Source organism: Procambarus clarkii, chromosome 45, assembly GCF_040958095.1.
Source record: "Procambarus clarkii isolate CNS0578487 chromosome 45, FALCON_Pclarkii_2.0, whole genome shotgun sequence".
Classification (NCBI taxonomy): domain Eukaryota; kingdom Metazoa; phylum Arthropoda; class Malacostraca; order Decapoda; family Cambaridae; genus Procambarus; species Procambarus clarkii.
The window spans coordinates 33,269,195-33,286,648 of record NC_091194.1 but is presented as its reverse complement, the minus strand read 5'-3'; the positions used below and the strand labels follow the sequence as shown (position 1 = coordinate 33,286,648).

The 17,454-nt window shown below is 42.2% G+C and overlaps 1 protein-coding gene across 1 annotated transcript in view; it reads right to left on the bottom strand.

Annotated features, from left to right (window-relative positions):
• The window catches only part of LOC138350372 (salivary glue protein Sgs-3-like), a 280,211-nt gene that overhangs the window by 144,395 nt on the left and 118,362 nt on the right, over nt 1–17,454 (bottom strand). The window lies entirely within an intron of this gene.

The following is a 17,454-nucleotide window of genomic DNA, read 5'->3' as shown; positions in this document are numbered from 1 at the left end:
GGGGGTTGGTATGGGAATTGAGGGTGAGGTTGGTATGGGAATTGAGGATGGGGTTGGTATGGGAATTGAGGATGGGGTTGGTATGGGAGGTGGGGTTGGGGTGGTTGTAGTGACGGATGAGGTGTACCTAGGTGTTGTGGTATTGGTGTTATGTTAGGTAGTTCCTGCTGTTGGTGTGGTTGTTCATGTTCCCGTTGAACGGGTTGCTGTTCTCTACCGAGCGAAGTGGGACGTCCTGCCATACTAACTGAGGCCCCCTGTCTGCCCTGCTGGCATGGCGTCGATGTTATTTGTGGGGGAACCCAAGACGGCTCTCCCCACAAGACTCCCCACTCATGTCAATAATAGTATCTCTCCAGGGATGGAAAGATACCCTCGACTGCCCAGTCCCATGCAGAACCCGTGAACTCGTCGCTTCAGTCCCACTGACCCCACCTGTGGTGCCAGTTGAGCTACCTGAGCGGTCCCCAGTGGTGTCGGAAGAGGTGCTATCCTCTACACTTCCACTCCCACTGGTCACTGTCTGGCTTAAACATTTTCTGAGGTTTCTGGTGTGCCACGTCTCTTCTAAACTGCCCTTTAGTGCACCCTCGACCTGGACTCACTACAACCGTGATCTTACACAAATAATAAAAAAAATCACAACTTTTCCAAGAAACAACTACTAAATCCCCAAAGTAGGAAATACACCTATTTATCGAGCGAATCGCTGAAGTGAATCCAATGAATGAGTGTCTGCCCCGCACTCGTGTCTGACCGTGAAATATCCCGCAGTTCTATTGCTGAAACCTAAGTCCTTTACGTTAAAAAAATTAAAGAATCTAATTTATATAAAACAATTTAAATGATAACGCAACTAACGCACAGCACTCGTGATGGATTAATAAAGAATATTTACTGTACTTGAATACTAAAAGCACTTGAAGTGAGCAGCGTGGCCACTGATGACTGATGGAGCGGGACCAGCTGCGCTAAAAAAAAACTAAGTCCCGCGCTTTTTCACTTAAACGCTGAAAAATCAAAATTTTTGTTCTGAAGGAAAATAACTAGTTTTACGTTAATAAACCGCTCTAGCGATTGATATAGACACCCAGGACATATATTTGCTTACTAAAGATTGAATTTTATCAAAAAAACTGCGTTTTTACTCAATTGCTGGACTCTGCCAATTTTCCTGACTCCGAGGGAAAATTTTCTATCACCCCAAATATCACAAAACTCCTTTAATTCACAAAAATTTGGGTTTCTCGTTCCCAGATATAAATACGTTATTATTTACTACTGACGTTGTATGCAGAACAATACTGACACATCGGGCGGTTTTAACACTCACTAATTCGAATTTTCGTCAAAATCAGAGATTTTCACCTCAAATGGACTCTGACAAAATTACAACACGATTTTCTCGAAAAATAACTAAATTCGGCAAAAATGTAATTATCACTGTTTAATGCTTACGGACAGAATTACGTCCCTTGCGCGCACTAGAGAGTAATACTGACCCCAGAATATACACGAAACATGAAAATTAGAATTTCCGCCAAAAAGTCAGATTCTAGCCCAAGCTGGACTTAGAAAATTTTTCACCTACGTTTCTACTGAAAACAGAATTCTAAGTCTACAAACACAATTCTACCGTCTTACTGGTAAAAACTAGAAAATATCACTCGCATCGACTGGGGAATCCTAATGACGCCCAGAACATACACGTGACCCACGAATACAAATTAATTACAGTTAACGACTTTCCGACATTGACTTAGCCGAAAACTTATCCCAAAATACTTAGAAATATTCCACGGACTCTATTAAGCATTTACACGCAACTTACTATCCCTTAAACTCCTTCACTTACTATAGTGGCCGACCAATAGCCCTAAGTCCAGAGGATTAACTACACTCTAGCAACAACGCCTCTGACTTAGACTAATACAACAGGGAATAGCAAAACTTAATGTACGCACTTAGCCTAATATGCAAGAAAATGCTAAACACTTTGATAAAAAAAATTTTTAACCGGGGATTGAATGTAAGGGAAAAAAAATTAATCTCTAGAACAACGAAAATAAATGGAAATTACTTTATAAATTTAAATATACTTAATTCAAAAATGCACTCAACTTAATTTTATAATTGTTCCTACCGCTCGCCGTACCACACCTAGCCTAGAGGTCACGACCATCTAGGTTCCTACAGAGCGACACGCAGCTTTCAGCAACAATTATGACTAGGGACGACTCAACCTCCACTAAGTGTGCGATCACTTAGTTGTTGAATCGCTGCTAGGTAGGTTACTAGTCCGTCCCTCGGAGGCCGCAACGCCCTTCACGGATTTCCGTTTTTCCTAGCGTTTTGGGTCGTCTAATAACGCCCTTGGACTATCTACTGGCGTCCCACAGATATATCCGCCCCGACAGCCCTCAAGGAACGCCTGTTGAGAGTATGGCGGCTCCCAACACCTCTGAATTAATTGCAATGGGTCGAGTATGGTACCCAGTCCAATCAACTCGGAGCGGTCTCCTTTTCAATAAATCTATTTTAACAGCCTAATCTTACTAACTAAACCTTAATCATATCAGCCCGCATGACCCAAGATTCGCCAATCCCCACTCAAACGCACTGTTGTGAGGCGCACTGCTAATCCTGGCCCGCGGCTGTCTCCTTAGCATCCGCGCACGTGTTCGAACGGCTAGACGCGTGAGCCTTTCAACAATTTCAAACAAAATTGTTGAAACCACCGCTGTGCACCATTGTAACACGGGTTAGGGTTCCTCTCTCTACTTCTCTTTCCTTCTTTGCCCTCTACCCGTATTCTTACTTTTTATTCTCTACCAAGGGACTCCAAAACTTTTACCAAAGCCAACTCCACGCCACGTGGTCCTAAGACGATTGACCGACTTAGGATTCTACACCCAGTATGACGTGACCTAGGCTTTGAGCAAAACCCTAGAGTCGCCTCTACGCTGCCACCACCAGACCAGCAACACCGAGCAATGATTGAGGTCTGGATCGATCACGCTAATTAATCAACCTTGGGGCCTGATCCCCACTATAACCGATGACCGTGGAAACTTAAGAGTGTGAAATTAATTACACGGGAATGATTCGATGTTAGAATCGGCGCCCAATCCAACTCTGCCTCGTGTGGACCACGTGACCAGGACAAGTATACACATAAAACACATGGAAATAAAAAAATGCAATTTATTACCTAATTAATTTTATTAAAAGAAAAACTAAAACAAAATCTAAATATGTTCACTCCCTGTCACTTTAACACTCCCTACTTGACCTGAGTGGCAATGAGACTACCTCTATAAATAACCATAGCAACTATACCTTGGGCAACCAGCTAAAGATGTTGGGCTGGTCTTGGGGAGAGGTAAGATGGTTGACCTCTTATCCCAGTTGCTCTGGAGTCCACACTGATCTCTTCCTCGTCTGGCCTAGCCCAGGCTAGAGCATTGTAACCTTCCGCCTAGTCAAAGTTTCACCAAGTTACTAGCAAGGTTTAAGTTATAACAATTAACCTCTGTTTGTACTGAATTGATCCAGACCGGATGAATTATTTTACTGAAATTAAATTACACAAACATCTAACGGCAGAGCTGTTCCCGATCCCCCAAAAATGGTTAATTGAACTTTGAGAAATAGTAGACCTGTCAACCCTGATGACCTATGACCGCCGGTCACTCCGCCTTACAAGTTAGATCTGATTCGTGACGTCACTGATGGTGACTTAAACTCAATAATTAGAATACTCTTGATATTGTATCCAGTACTATTATACAATACAATTTTAATGCAAAATGAATAAAGGCTAATTTCTCTAAATTACTGAATACTATAGGATGGTTCATTATACAAAACTATGAACAAAGATGCCCGCCATTTGTGACTCAGACCTGCTAATTCCCAGGGGACTGGGCGTTGTTGAGAGGTCAGGTCGAACTTCTGGAACCTTCTGGAATAATTCTTACAACAGCCTAGTTTGTTACATAAGGAAGACAGAGGGAGCATATACTGAAAGTGACAAGGAAATCTGCGAGGCACTGAACGCCAGTTTCCATGGAGTGTTCACTACCGAGCCTGAGCAGCTCCCATTGTTGGAAGGGGTTACCCTAAATGAAAGACTATCAGATATAGAGGTGACAGCAGAGGAGGTAATGAAACAGTTGACAACTCCAGATGCAACTAAAGCAGTTGGACCAGACAAAGTATCACCGTGGATACTAAAAGAAGCAGCGCAGGCCCTCAGCGTGCCTCTGGCAATGATCTTTAATGAGTCACATATGTCGGGAGAATTGCCCAGTTGCTGGAAGAAGGCAAATGTCGTGCCGATCTTCAAGAAAGGCAATAGGGAGGAGGCACTTAACTATAGACCTGTATCACTGACAAGCATCCCCTGTAAAATACTGGAAAGAATAATTAGGCTACGACTGGTTGCACACCTGGAGAACATTAGGTTTGTGAACAAACATCAACATGGGTTCTGGACAGGGAAATCGTGCCTAACAAACCTTCTGGAATTCTATGATAAAATAACGAGGATAAGACATGACATAGATGGTTGGGCAGACTGCATATTTCTGGACTGCCAAAAAGCCTTTGATACAGTACCGCACATGAGACTGCTGTTCAAACTCGAGAGACAGGCGGGGGTGGGGGGAAAGGTCCTAGCATGGATAATGAACTACCTAACAGGAAGGAGCCAAAGAGTTACGGTAAGGGGCGAGAAGTCGGACTGGCGAACAGTAACAAGTGGAGTACCACAAGGATCGGTGCTGGGAGCAATTCTATTTCTTGTATATGTTAACGACATGTTTACAGGCGTAGAGTCCTACATGTCGATGTTTGCGGATGACGCAAAGTTGATGAGAAGAGTTGTGACAGATGAGGATTGCAGGATCCTCCAAGAGGACCTGAACAGGTTGCAGAGATGGTCAGAGAAATGGCTACTTGAATTCAACACGAGCAAATGTAAAGTTATGGAAATGGGACTAGGAGATAGGAGACCAAAGGGACAGTACACAATGAAGGGGAACAGCCTACCTGTGACGACGCGCGAAAGAGACCTGGGTGTGGACGTAACACCTAATCTATCTCCTGAGGCACATATAAATAGGATAACGACAGCAGCGTACTCTACACTGGCAAAAGTTAGAACATCCCAGAGCTACAAGGGATGGGGTATGAGGAGCGCCTGAGGGAACTGTGCCTTACGACACTAGAAAGAAGAAGGGAGATGGGGGACATGATAGGAACGTATAAAATACTCAGAGGGATTGACAGAGTGGACATAGACGAAATGTTCACACGGAATAGTAACAGAACGAGGGGACATGGATGGAAACTGGAAACTCAGATGAGTCACAGAGATGTTAGGAAGTTTTCTTTTAGCGTGAGAGTAGTGGGAAAATGGAATGCACTTCAGGAACAGGTTGTGGAAGCAAATACTATTCATAATTTTAAAACCAGGTATGATAGGGAAATGGGACAGGAGTCATTGCTGTAAACAACCGATGCTCGAAAGGTGGGATCCAAGAGTCAATGCTCGATCCTGCAGACGCAACTAGGTGAGTACACACACACACACACACACACACACACTGAACAGAAACATGCAATAGCTCTCAAGGCCATGAACAAATTATACAGACTTAGATTTGCCAAAGTTGATACTAAAACGCACCTCTATAAAGCACTTACCAGACCTCTCCTAACGTATGCTTCACTTGCTCTTTCCTTAGCGGCAGCAACTAATAAACTAAAACTCCAGAATATAAAACAGAGCACTTAGATGGATACTTTACACTAGATGGGAAGACTTCAATATGTGACGGTACCCTCTCCAGTTTATCCCATATGCCAGTTGTAAGAGTCATATCAGCTTACCTGCAGGTTCTCTGAGATGCAGGGAATCTGTTGAGGTATGAGGCTTCCAAAATGGTTGCTTATTTGGGGAGAAATTTGCATTTGTAAATTTGCAGGGAAGTGGAAAAAGTCGCCCCTGGGTACAACAAAATGGCGCCCCCTAGCCTGCAAATCCACCATTTTGTGTGCTGCGCCCGCTGGTCGGTGATTGGCTGGCTGAGGTCACATTACTTCATTGACCAATCAGAGCCCTCCCCTGGGTCTGTGACATCAACGGGAGACCTAGCCCGCCGCCTGCAGAGCGCCAGGCGCTCAGAGATATTTGGCGCTTCGTTGAGAGCAGACACTCGAAAGGGAGAAGATGCATCCTGATCCATGAGTGAGTGGTCTCGGTGAAGGAGTGCTTGAGGGAATGACGTGTGCAGTGACAACTGGACGAGCCAACACCCAGGAACTTCACTCGGGGAATGAGCACGGAGATGACGAGGATCTTCACGACGCCTACAGACTCGTGACGCTTCTGAAACGCTGAGGAACGACGTGAGGAACAGAGGACCCAGTGAACAGCGACTGGAGCCCAGGCGTCTGAGGACAGGATATGTTAAGGTAGATCATTTTTCCCTCCCATATTTCCCTTGATTGTTAGGCAAGATAAGCCTATTATTACGCTTAGGCATTTATTAGAGTGCATACAAGTCATAGGAGTAGATTAGGCTGTGGGACAGCACGTATATATCATTCTACTGATTGGTGAAGACAGCGTGTGGCCGGGCTGTGGAGGACTGAAGATCTCTGCTGATGGAGTCGCCCTAGTGAGGGGGGGACAGGGATCCCTTTAACTCGATCAGCTGATGCGAGTTGCCGGCGGCCACCAGAGGAGTGCTGCTGTCACCATTATTATTATTATTTCCATAAGTCTATATATGTACTTCGTGTGTTTATAGTTTACTTTGAGTAAACTTTTATATTATTACTGCTTTTGATGTAACTTCCATCTCACTGAGCTTTGTGGATGAATGATATATGATGATACTGTACTGGTACTGACATTGAATAGAAAGTGACCCTGTGTTGGCAACACGACTGTACATTTGAATTCTAGTACTGGCAGCATATAGAAAGGCCCTGGGCAGCTGTAAATATTATATTCGAACTAACGGCGTTGCTGGGATACAGAGAGAATTACCCAGCTGGCGACCAGATGGTAAGAGGTGGAAGTGAGGCTACGGCCGGAAGTCTGGCAAATTCTCTGCACGCATAGGTGGGCAGGCCCGGTGGGGGAGTCACATACTGCAGGATTGAGCTTAGCAGTGTGGGCTGGGCCTTCTCCTTTCCCCCTTGGATCTAAGGTCAAATAGTGGTGGCCGGTCTTGAGGCATGACTAGGAGGGCTCCCTGGGGGTGATATGTGATACCCTAGTGGAGGGAGTGAAGACCCACGGCGTGAGGTGATAGGATCAGTAGCACGATCCCGCGCTGTTTTAATGTAACCTCACGTAACACAAGGCCAAGGTGAGCGGCTGCACGTGACAAATACCAGCGAAAACCTCCATGACAGTACTAACATTTCTGCTCTCAATGTCTATTGGAAATCTTTATTAGGCAAACAGATTGACAGACTCCTCTCTTATCACGACCAGCACATTGATTTTCTTTTACACACTCTTAGACACACACATAACATACAAGATCTCTACTATCCATCATCATCCTCCTAACTATTTTGTTAGTCTTTAGCTCTCAACACCTAACATCTACCAAAATGTTCAGCTCTCAACACCCAGCACAAACCATCCGTAAACGTTCAGCTCTGATGCTATTGAGCCATCACTGCGATGATGGGAATTTTGTGATGTCCCTGTTGTTGCCACTGAAATACCAACTGAGTACTTGCCTCAAATGCCGCAACCTAATGACATGCAACTGGGTTTAGACCTGGCAATTTTTCTCCTCCTAAATCTACTTCCTTTCCTCCCTCACATACTTCTTCTGTCCCCACTTCCACGCTCACCCTGTGGGGTGTCTTATCCTGTATCTAGTCTTAGTTCGATCACTGATAAGCGTCAGCCGACTTCGAGGGCAGATGTGTGTGGCGCTCCAGACATATTTACCAGCCAAATGGTGCTCTGGAGCTCTTTGCCTCTGACATTATTTATGCACTGCGTGCTTAGGACCTCATACTTCATCCACCCGGACGTTATCAAGCTGAAAGGACTGTGTTCGTCAGGTGGATCTCCACCTTAATCTCAGATAAGTCACCAGATGCCATTGATGAGTGTAAACAGGATCTCCAACATGGTCGCCTGAAAACGTTGACAACGTTGAGAAACTTGGAGACTTGCCGGCACCAGGAACACACTCGGATAAAGATGGTTCCCCGTGCGTTGAGGAGGATCAAGACGGCCCCTTCCTGGACAGCAGACATCACAGTAAGGCGAACAAACGAGAGGCGGACCGCCGCCACTACCGCGAGGTAAACACTGGTCAACTCGGCCCCACGTGGTCTACCGCGAGGTAAACAATGGTCAACCCGGCCCCACGTGGTCTACCGCGAGGTAAACAATGGTCAACCCGGCCCCACGTGGTCTACCGCGAGGTAAACAATGGTCAACCCGGCCCCACGTGGTCTACCGCGAGGTAAACAATGGTCAACCCGGCCCCACGTGGTCTACCGCGAGGTAAACAATGGTCAACCCGGCTCCACGTGGTCTACCGCGAGGTAAACAATGGTCAACCCGGCCCCACGTGGTCTACCGCGAGGTAAACAATGGTCAACCCGGCCCCACGTGGTCTACCGCGAGGTAAACAATGGTCAACCCGGCCCCACGTGGTCTACCACGAGGTAAACAATGGTCAACCCGGCCCCACGTGGTCTACCACGAGGTAAACAATGGTCAACCCGGCCCCACGTGGTCTACCACGAGGTAAACAATTGTCAACCCGGCCCCACGTGGTCTAACGACAAACATCCACTAAACCAAGGTAGGCCAAATTCTTCTGGCATGAAAACTTTGATAATTTCATTTGTTCACAAGGATGTACTAAGGATAAAAGATATGGACTCTGCTCTGGTGTTTTTCTCTTAACACAAAGTAATATGATGTGTAAACCTGTAAAAACTTACGCATTTTGTGAACGGTAAACTGTAAACGTTAGCATGCTTAATACCTTACAATGGTACAGACATATCCTTTCTGGGTATATACAACCCTGGTGGCGCAATAAACTAAAATGAACTGGAATTCTATCTTGCCCAATTACGACACCCGATTATTATTACAATCTCAATGGTAACCACTCCACATGTAAGCAGAGTACCCATAATACTGCAGGCACTGACCTATATAACTACTTAGACACTGCACCATATATTCTTCTTTCACCGCCCTACCTCGCAACTTATTATAACTACTCAACCAATTATGAAGCCTCACTTGACATCTGCTTTGGCTCGACACACTGTCAACATGAACTACAGTTTGGTACTGGAGCAGATATTGGTAGTGACCACAAACCCCTCATCATAACATTTACTAACTTTCAGCCACCAACCCATTCCCTAACACTCCCCAAATGGAACATTAATAAACTAGATAAACATAAATGGGCTGATATTGTCCGTCTCCCAGATACAGACGATGTAGTCCCTAGATGTAGACCTTAACACGTGACTGTCTACAATCACCTCGGCCATAAATTCTGCAGCCACTCAAATGTTCAAGAAAACCTCAGGACATAGTTCTAACAAACCACTTGAACCGTGGTGCGAGCCATACAAAAGCAAAGACGTCAACCCTCCCTATAAAACTGGGTCAAATCTCCGGATGGCCGCGGCAGCAGTAAAAAAAAAACATACTGAGGAGCGTGCCAATATTCTTGCTGAATGTCTTAAATTGACCCCCCCCCCTCTCATCACCTATCCTTCATGCCCAAGAACTCTCCTTCAGACAAGAAATTGACTGTGCCAAACCTCTGCCCATGCTCGGCGTTGACAACATGTACACCTTAAGCGAGCTACAATGATCTTTAACCCATTTACCTATTGGTAAGGTACCTGGAGATGATGGAATTCCACATGAACTTATCAAATATCTTCTATTGACTGCACATCCCAGCAAACACAAATCATCTACACAACGTTCGCCTATCTCTTCCCATAGGTGTGGGAATGATTTGCATTGAGAATGGTGCAGGAGAGCCTTTGAGAAACTTTTACTCAAAAAATCCAAACACAAAGGTTTAATTATAAATTGTTTTTCTACAATTATTTTCTTCCAAATGTAAAACAAATAGTTTTTACATGTTTAAATATAAAATTTATGGTGTTTTTTTGTAAAATTCATTAATAAATTGTGAATGATATATATTGGCTGAGTGAAACCTTTAAAATCCATTTAGTTATAATTTGAACAGAAAAAAGTATTTTTCCAAATTTTCTAAAAATTGCTCTTTTTAACACAATTTGACTCCTTATACATTCCACTAAACACTATATCATGTTTAAATATATAATTTATGTATTATTCTCTAAAATAATTTATATAAATTATATAAGTTGCTGGAAAGTGGTGTTAAAGATTCTGAAAACATTTTGTTGTGTTAATATGTTCTTATTAACTATGTCTCAAGTTCACAGTTTATCAAACAAGAATATTAACATTCGTCAACTCTTAAAATCTTATATGTTATCTTGCTGGTGCAAAAAAGGGTGAATCTTTAGGAACAGCTATAGTATCTATATATCACAAATGGTGTTTTCCCTAACTCAAACAATGTAGGGTTTATTATTCTACACATATTTCTAATGACTCTTAGATGTTTACATTCTCTGAAGTATAATTGTGAAGGCTGTGTCCATCACTCTCAACACAGATTCTTAAACTCGTCTCTGCAGGTTCAACTATATAATTAGTTTCCATTTTGAATCTCCATGGACATTTGTATCCAAAATGAAACCAATGTGGTTTCCTTCAGCGCCTTCAGCCAGCACATTTGCTCATTCATTTCCACAGATTCCAACAAGGTAGGGGATTTACAGAAATTTGTATATTCATATTGTTATATATTAAAAATATGAATGCAGTTCAATATGATAAGACAAATACATGAGTTTATGATAAATTCGTTTTCTGTGATATACCATTGATATGCTCTTTTTTTCTTTAAACGGCAGACTAAACTAAAGTGCTCACATCAACAGATTTGATGTATAAATGGTCAATGCTCAACAGAGTTAGTATAAATGTATTAGTATAAATCTTACTTGTCTCATTGTTAATTCACATTCAATGTCAACTTGTGGTTGCATTGTACAAGGCCAACACAGATGATCGAAGGAAACTAACTCTGCTCTAGTTCCATGAAGTTGCTATTTGGTCTTTATTGAAATTTGACAAGGCAGAGTGGCCTGCAACAACTACACCATCTCCACATCTAGTTCATGCTCCAGACATAAATCATGACACTGGTCCTGTGTATCCTCCTGCTGACCCGTCAACACCTGGCCCGTCGGGTGTGAGGCGCCCTCTCTTCACGTCTACACCTAGTGCTGAAGCTGAATCTGATGAAGATAATTCATATTCCACATTAGTGTTTGAAAACAATAGTGAGAGCGACGATTCAGACAGTAGTTTATTGCCAACCCAGAGACAACAGCGACGTGTTGTTATAGCAGAGACTCGCCTGAACTATAAATTGAAACATGAGCTGGTAAAAATCCCCAAACGTCGCAGGTGTGAAGTGTGTTCAAAGTCGGGTATCAGGAAGGAAACTGGTATAGCGTGCAAGACATGCGATGTTCCACTTTGCGTCATACCTTGCAATTACACCACTTATCACAGGAAAAGGGTGTATTGGGTGGACAAGAAATAACCACCTACATCAGCTTCACTCCACCTAGGAACATCTGTTGAGCAACTTCAGGAATCAGTACCTGAAGGAGGTGGAGTGGAGATAAAATGCTCAACTTATTTTACTACAATCGTCTTTGCTTTGGTAAGTACACATAATTGTCTTAGATTGTTTCAGTATTGTAGTCTATTTTCTTAGGAATATTTTGATACCTAAATGAGAACTGTAGCACGAAAACTAAAGTAAGTATACATGAAACAAGAGAAACTTTTTTTGTGGGTGTTGCGGGTGTGAGTTGGAGTGTCAAGAGCGGGTTCCGGTTGTGTGTTTTCCGTCATCTCTACAGCTGTGAATTCCAAGGAATTGTATTTGATATGCATATGTCTGTGTAGGGAATTTTATTCCGAACACTATACAAAAAAAAAACGGTGTGAAACAAGTATAAACTTGAAAAACATGAGCAAAGTAAAAACTTTTGACGCTCACGGGTACAAACACGCGTAAGATTTTATTCGCCGGAAATTTATTTGACGCTGTGTTGGCCAACTCTACCCATGTTCTTATAGAACTTTCTATTGCGAACACATTGCTATAAAAATGAAATACGTAGCTTCAGAAATAATGTCAGGAGAGTTAAATAAGTATAAACATTCAAAGCACTGCATCCCAACAGTGTCGTCCCTGCTGAAATCACGGCTAACGCTTCGCCCAGTTCCCACACTCGTGCGGGTCACCCGATACCATAATTAGACATTGATAGGCATATGTCTGGGTGGGGAATTTTATTGCGAGTTCAGTGATATCAAAATGAGCGCTGTAGGATGACTGTGAGGCTGGCAACAAACGAAAGAGTATGAACATTTACTTCCTGTTTGGGTGTCACGGCGAGTCATCTTCGTGTTTATTTACTTCGTAGTGGGATACCAAATGCTTCGGTGACATTTTATGCATATGATCTTGTAGAGAATTTTATTGCCAACGCATTGATACCAAAATGAAAAACGTAGCTTGAGAATTGAGGTTAGGAGCGTGAAAAGATTATAAAATTTTGTGTTTACGCTTGAGCGCCCAGAACGCCGCGCGCACTAAAGTGTTAAGCAACTGACATATGTGGAGAGCTAGTATCAAAATTTATATGTTTGTCCTGCACACCGCCCCCCATCCAGTGGGCAGCGGTGGATAGGTTAGGTGGATAGGGGGTTAGGTTGGTAGGTTACATTGAGTTAATTAGGTAGTACTTAGTGTTTATCTGTTATAGATAGGAGCTGCCTGGTATGGGCCAATAGGCCTTCTGCAGTTACCTTTGTTTTTATGTTTTTGCCCTGTAACCTAAATGGTTAGAGAGGCACATATATGGGCTTAGGGACTGAACCCCACACTACATTTAGCTAAGCTGGTTACAATCTTGATGATATAGTTACAAAATTCTGTATAAGTCGTCACATTATCAATGGGTTCGAGATCAACCACAATTTCCTGAATAGATATAACAAAGGGGATATTAATAGGGTATTAAAATTGTCAACACAAGATAGATCACGAAACAATGGGTATAAATTGGATAAGTTTAGATTTAGGAAAGACTTGGGTAAATACAGGGTCAGTAACAGGGTTGTTGATTTGTGGAATTTTTCTTAACTTATAAATTTATCTTTATTTATCTTAAACTGGTTGGGAGAGGTACAGTTTTTAACATAATTGGGAAGGTCATTCCACATTCGAGGTCTCTTGATTTGTAAAGCATTTCTAGTTTGACTAAGTCGTACTCTTGGAATATCAAATAGGTATTTGTTTCTGGTGTGGTGCTCATGGGATCTGTTACAACCTTCTAGGAAGCTTTTAAGGTCAGGATTGACATTACAGTGCAGCGTTTTATATATATAAAATACACATGAGAGTATGTGCAGGGACTTAATATCTAACATATTCAGAGATTTGAGTAAGGGGTCCATATATACTGCCCGGTTGCCTGAAATGCTATATGCCTACTATAGTGGCTTTAGGTATTGTATGCACTAGCTCTATCTATAAATCCAACATTATGTTTGTAAATCAACTATGTATGTACTTTCCTGAATAAAATTGACTTTACTGTACACTTATATTCTCTGTGGATTTGTTACCCCTATCGTTTGGGAGAAAAAAAATGACTAATACATTCGGCGAATGACTTTGACTTCAACTTCACTTTGACTTCGTTCATGTCATCGTATTTTCCGTAATATATAAAGGTTATGGCAATGCAATTATATTATTGTGTGCAAATAAGTTTGAAATTTCATGTACCCTAAAAATATTAAAATAAAGAATAAGAATAATTAAATAATTGTTGTAGTAAATTGTCACACGTTCATCATACGCAAACGAACACACAGTTTGGAGCGTCAGTACAAGACCGCCGCCATTTTTAAACACGGCTTCGAATGTAAGTAATGTTTTTCTCGTACTAACACTGTGTTATACAATAGATTTGGTCTTGAATTCACAAATTTAGTTGTTACATCTGACAGAGTATGTTAGACGGTGTAATGCTGGTCCATGTTAACGTATTTGTGGGCTTGGTTGGTTTAAATGTGGAGGCGAGGCCTGGCAGTGCTGGTGTATGTGGAGGCGAGGCGAGGCCTGGCAGTGCTGGTGTATGTGGAGGCGAGGCCTGGCTGTGCTGGTGAGTATGTGGAGGCGAGGCCTGGCAGTGCTGGTGTATGTGGAGGTGAGGCCTGGCAGTGCTGGTGTATGTGGAGGCGAGGCCTGGCTGTGCTAGTGTGTATGTGGAGGCGAGGCCTGGCTGTGCTAGTGTGTATGTGGAGGCGAGGCCTGGCTGTGCTAGTGTGTATGTGGAGGCGAGGCCTGGCTGTGCTAGTGTGTATGTGGAGGCGAGGCCTGGCTGTGCTAGTGTGTATGTGGAGGCGAGGCCTGGCTGTGCTAGTGTGTATGTGGAGGCGAGGCCTGGCTGTGCTAGTGTGTATGTGGAGGCGAGGCCTGGCTGTGCTAGTGTGTATGTGGAGGCGAGGCATGTACAACACTCCCCAATAGGAAGAAAACCCACTGGGTTCTAGGCTAGGTTAGGCTTATCTGTAATAATTGAATTAAGCCTAGCAAAGCCTAGAACCTAGTTCAGTAATTTAAAAAATGTTGTAACTTGAAAAATGCCATTCAATACATTACACAATTTAAATATTTTCAGGCAATCAACACAACCCTCTCATGTTGGCTAACCCTCTCTCATGTTGGTCAATAATTTAATTATTTTTTTATGGAGTAATCTTTGCTGTTGAAATGTAGTCTTTTTGAGACTACATTTCAAATGTAGTGTGTGTGGAGGCGTGTATGTTAGGTATTACCTAATATACACGGTGTAATATATCTATCTGTGTGAAATAGATTAAATCCATTTATTTGATATTCAGCTAATAGTTCTGTATTTTCTACATTCATCCATGTTTTGGTAAGTGCAATAATATGTATTGTTTCATTGCAGATTAGAGATTCAAGATAGTTCTAGATTTCCGAAGTACTGAAACGCGCGCCATACAGGCTTGGTGGATCTAGGTGCAAGGTAAAATTATTTACATTTACTTGTTTTGTATTTATGTTTTGTATTTATATGCATATATGCATTTATATGCATTATTCTATAGAATAATAGATCTCGTAATAATTTTGCAAAAATAGTGGCATTTACTATTTTTAAAAGATTATTAAAAAATTTACTGATATGGTGCATTCGGAAGGGCGAAGAGGGAGAACGGCCTGTTGACATAGCTCGGGTGCAGGGGGGGGGGGGGTTTGTGTAAAAGCCTGGTTTGTGCCTCGGAGAGGCTATGGGATCCAGTAAGTTCAGTAGAACTTCGGTTTCAACCCTTTTACCCTGTTGTAGCTCAGTCGATTAAGGCAGTGTCTGGGATGCTCCCGGACGCAGGTTCGAATCCTCGTCACGGCCCTTGTGGATTTGTTCATTTGATGCATCACGTTATTGTGATCTGTGTGTGTAATTCTTCACTTGCTACAGCAACAGGAATGTGTGTGTATGTATTTGTGTTGTTGAATATGACCGAAAGTGTAAGATTAATGATTCTAACACAAATCGTCTGAATATTTGTTTTTCTTCACTGTCGAGAGTAGTTAAAAAAATTTACTCGAGTTTATTTTCACACTTTATTTATGGTCCTTAAGTCCCTCTCCTTAATGCTGCTGCTGTTTCTCGCATCTTTGCATCGCTTGTATGTTTGGGGGTTTGGCCTCTTGCTATATATTGATTCCATTTGTGTGTGTTTGGGTCTCAGGCCCTCTCGCAATTTCTGTTGAACAAACCCCTTTTCCTAGTTCTGCATCTCTCCTTTGGTACAAATTTTGTTGTGCTTTTATCATATATTTCACAAAACTTGACATACATTTCATTTACTTCATGTCCTATCAGCAAGTGTTTGTCAAATTCTTTAAGGAAAGTTTATCATCCTGATTGCAGATCTCTAGCGATATTATGTCAACTTCTTGTGGATTCGCAATCATTATTTAATTTACCTTTAGGTGTTCTTTCACCAGCACAGCAACACTGTACCTCTCCCAACCAGTTTAAGATAAAAACTAAGTACTAACTAATTAACTCAATGTAACCTACCTTACCCCCAAAATGACAACCCATGTCTTCTATTTTAAACAATGCTGTTTTGTTGACCAAATTGTATTTTTGTTTTTTTCTGCAATGTTTCCCCCCCCCCCACCACTCTACCACCACATTGAGTTTAGTAGCTCTGTGCACGTCAGGTGCTGTTTAATATACAGACCTACTCCTCCATTTGACCTAGTTTCTCTATCACATCTATATCACTTTGTGCTTTAGCCCTGGTGGAGCTTGGTCCACCAGGCTGTTGTTTGGAGTGGCCCGCAGATCCACATACAGTCTGCATATGATATACAGTCTGTTGATCAATTAAACTACAGTAGTTAGTTTTTATCATCCGAATGCACCAATATGTGTTCATTCTTCCCAGATGAAGGAACTAGGTAATATTCATCATCTGAATGCACCATCTGATGCTTTAACACACTCATGATACACGAGAGGTTTAAAAAACTTTTAAAACTTTTAAAACTTTTTGACCTATGTATTTAAAAGCAATTCTAAAGTTAAAAAGTGTAGCATAGGCCCCTCGCAGAATGTTCTTAATATGATCCTCAGGTTATAGTTTTCTATCTAAAACCACCCCTAGATCTCTTTCTTGATCAGAATTCTTTATAGATCTCAGTGGCTCGATCATAGAAACTGCTCTAAATCCTTGTTGGCCTGGATTGTGGAGGTCATTGGTCTCTATAAAACTAGTAATCTGACTCCTGATCACTCTCAAATAATTTTATTATGTGGGATGTTAGTGCAACTGGTCTATAATTCTTTGCCAATGCTTGTGTTGTGTTGTGTTGTTTTGGTAGTGATGTGCAATGTGTTGTTTTGGTAGTGATTCGTCCAGTTCTGGTAGTAGTGCGGTTGTTGTGTAGTGTAGTACTTGTGTGCTTGTTAATGACTTGTATTCCAGTCTTGTGGGTATCTCCTTTCCCCTACGGGCCAACTGCTTTGTTCTTACCTAGCATTTTGCTTTGTTTGGGTATGAATGTTTGTGTGCCGTATATTTTGCAAAATTTGCCATATATCTCATTATTTACTCCTCTGCCTAGCAACAAGTCTGTCTAATTATACTCATTAACTGTTTTTCAAAGTTCCCCATAGTGTCCTTTA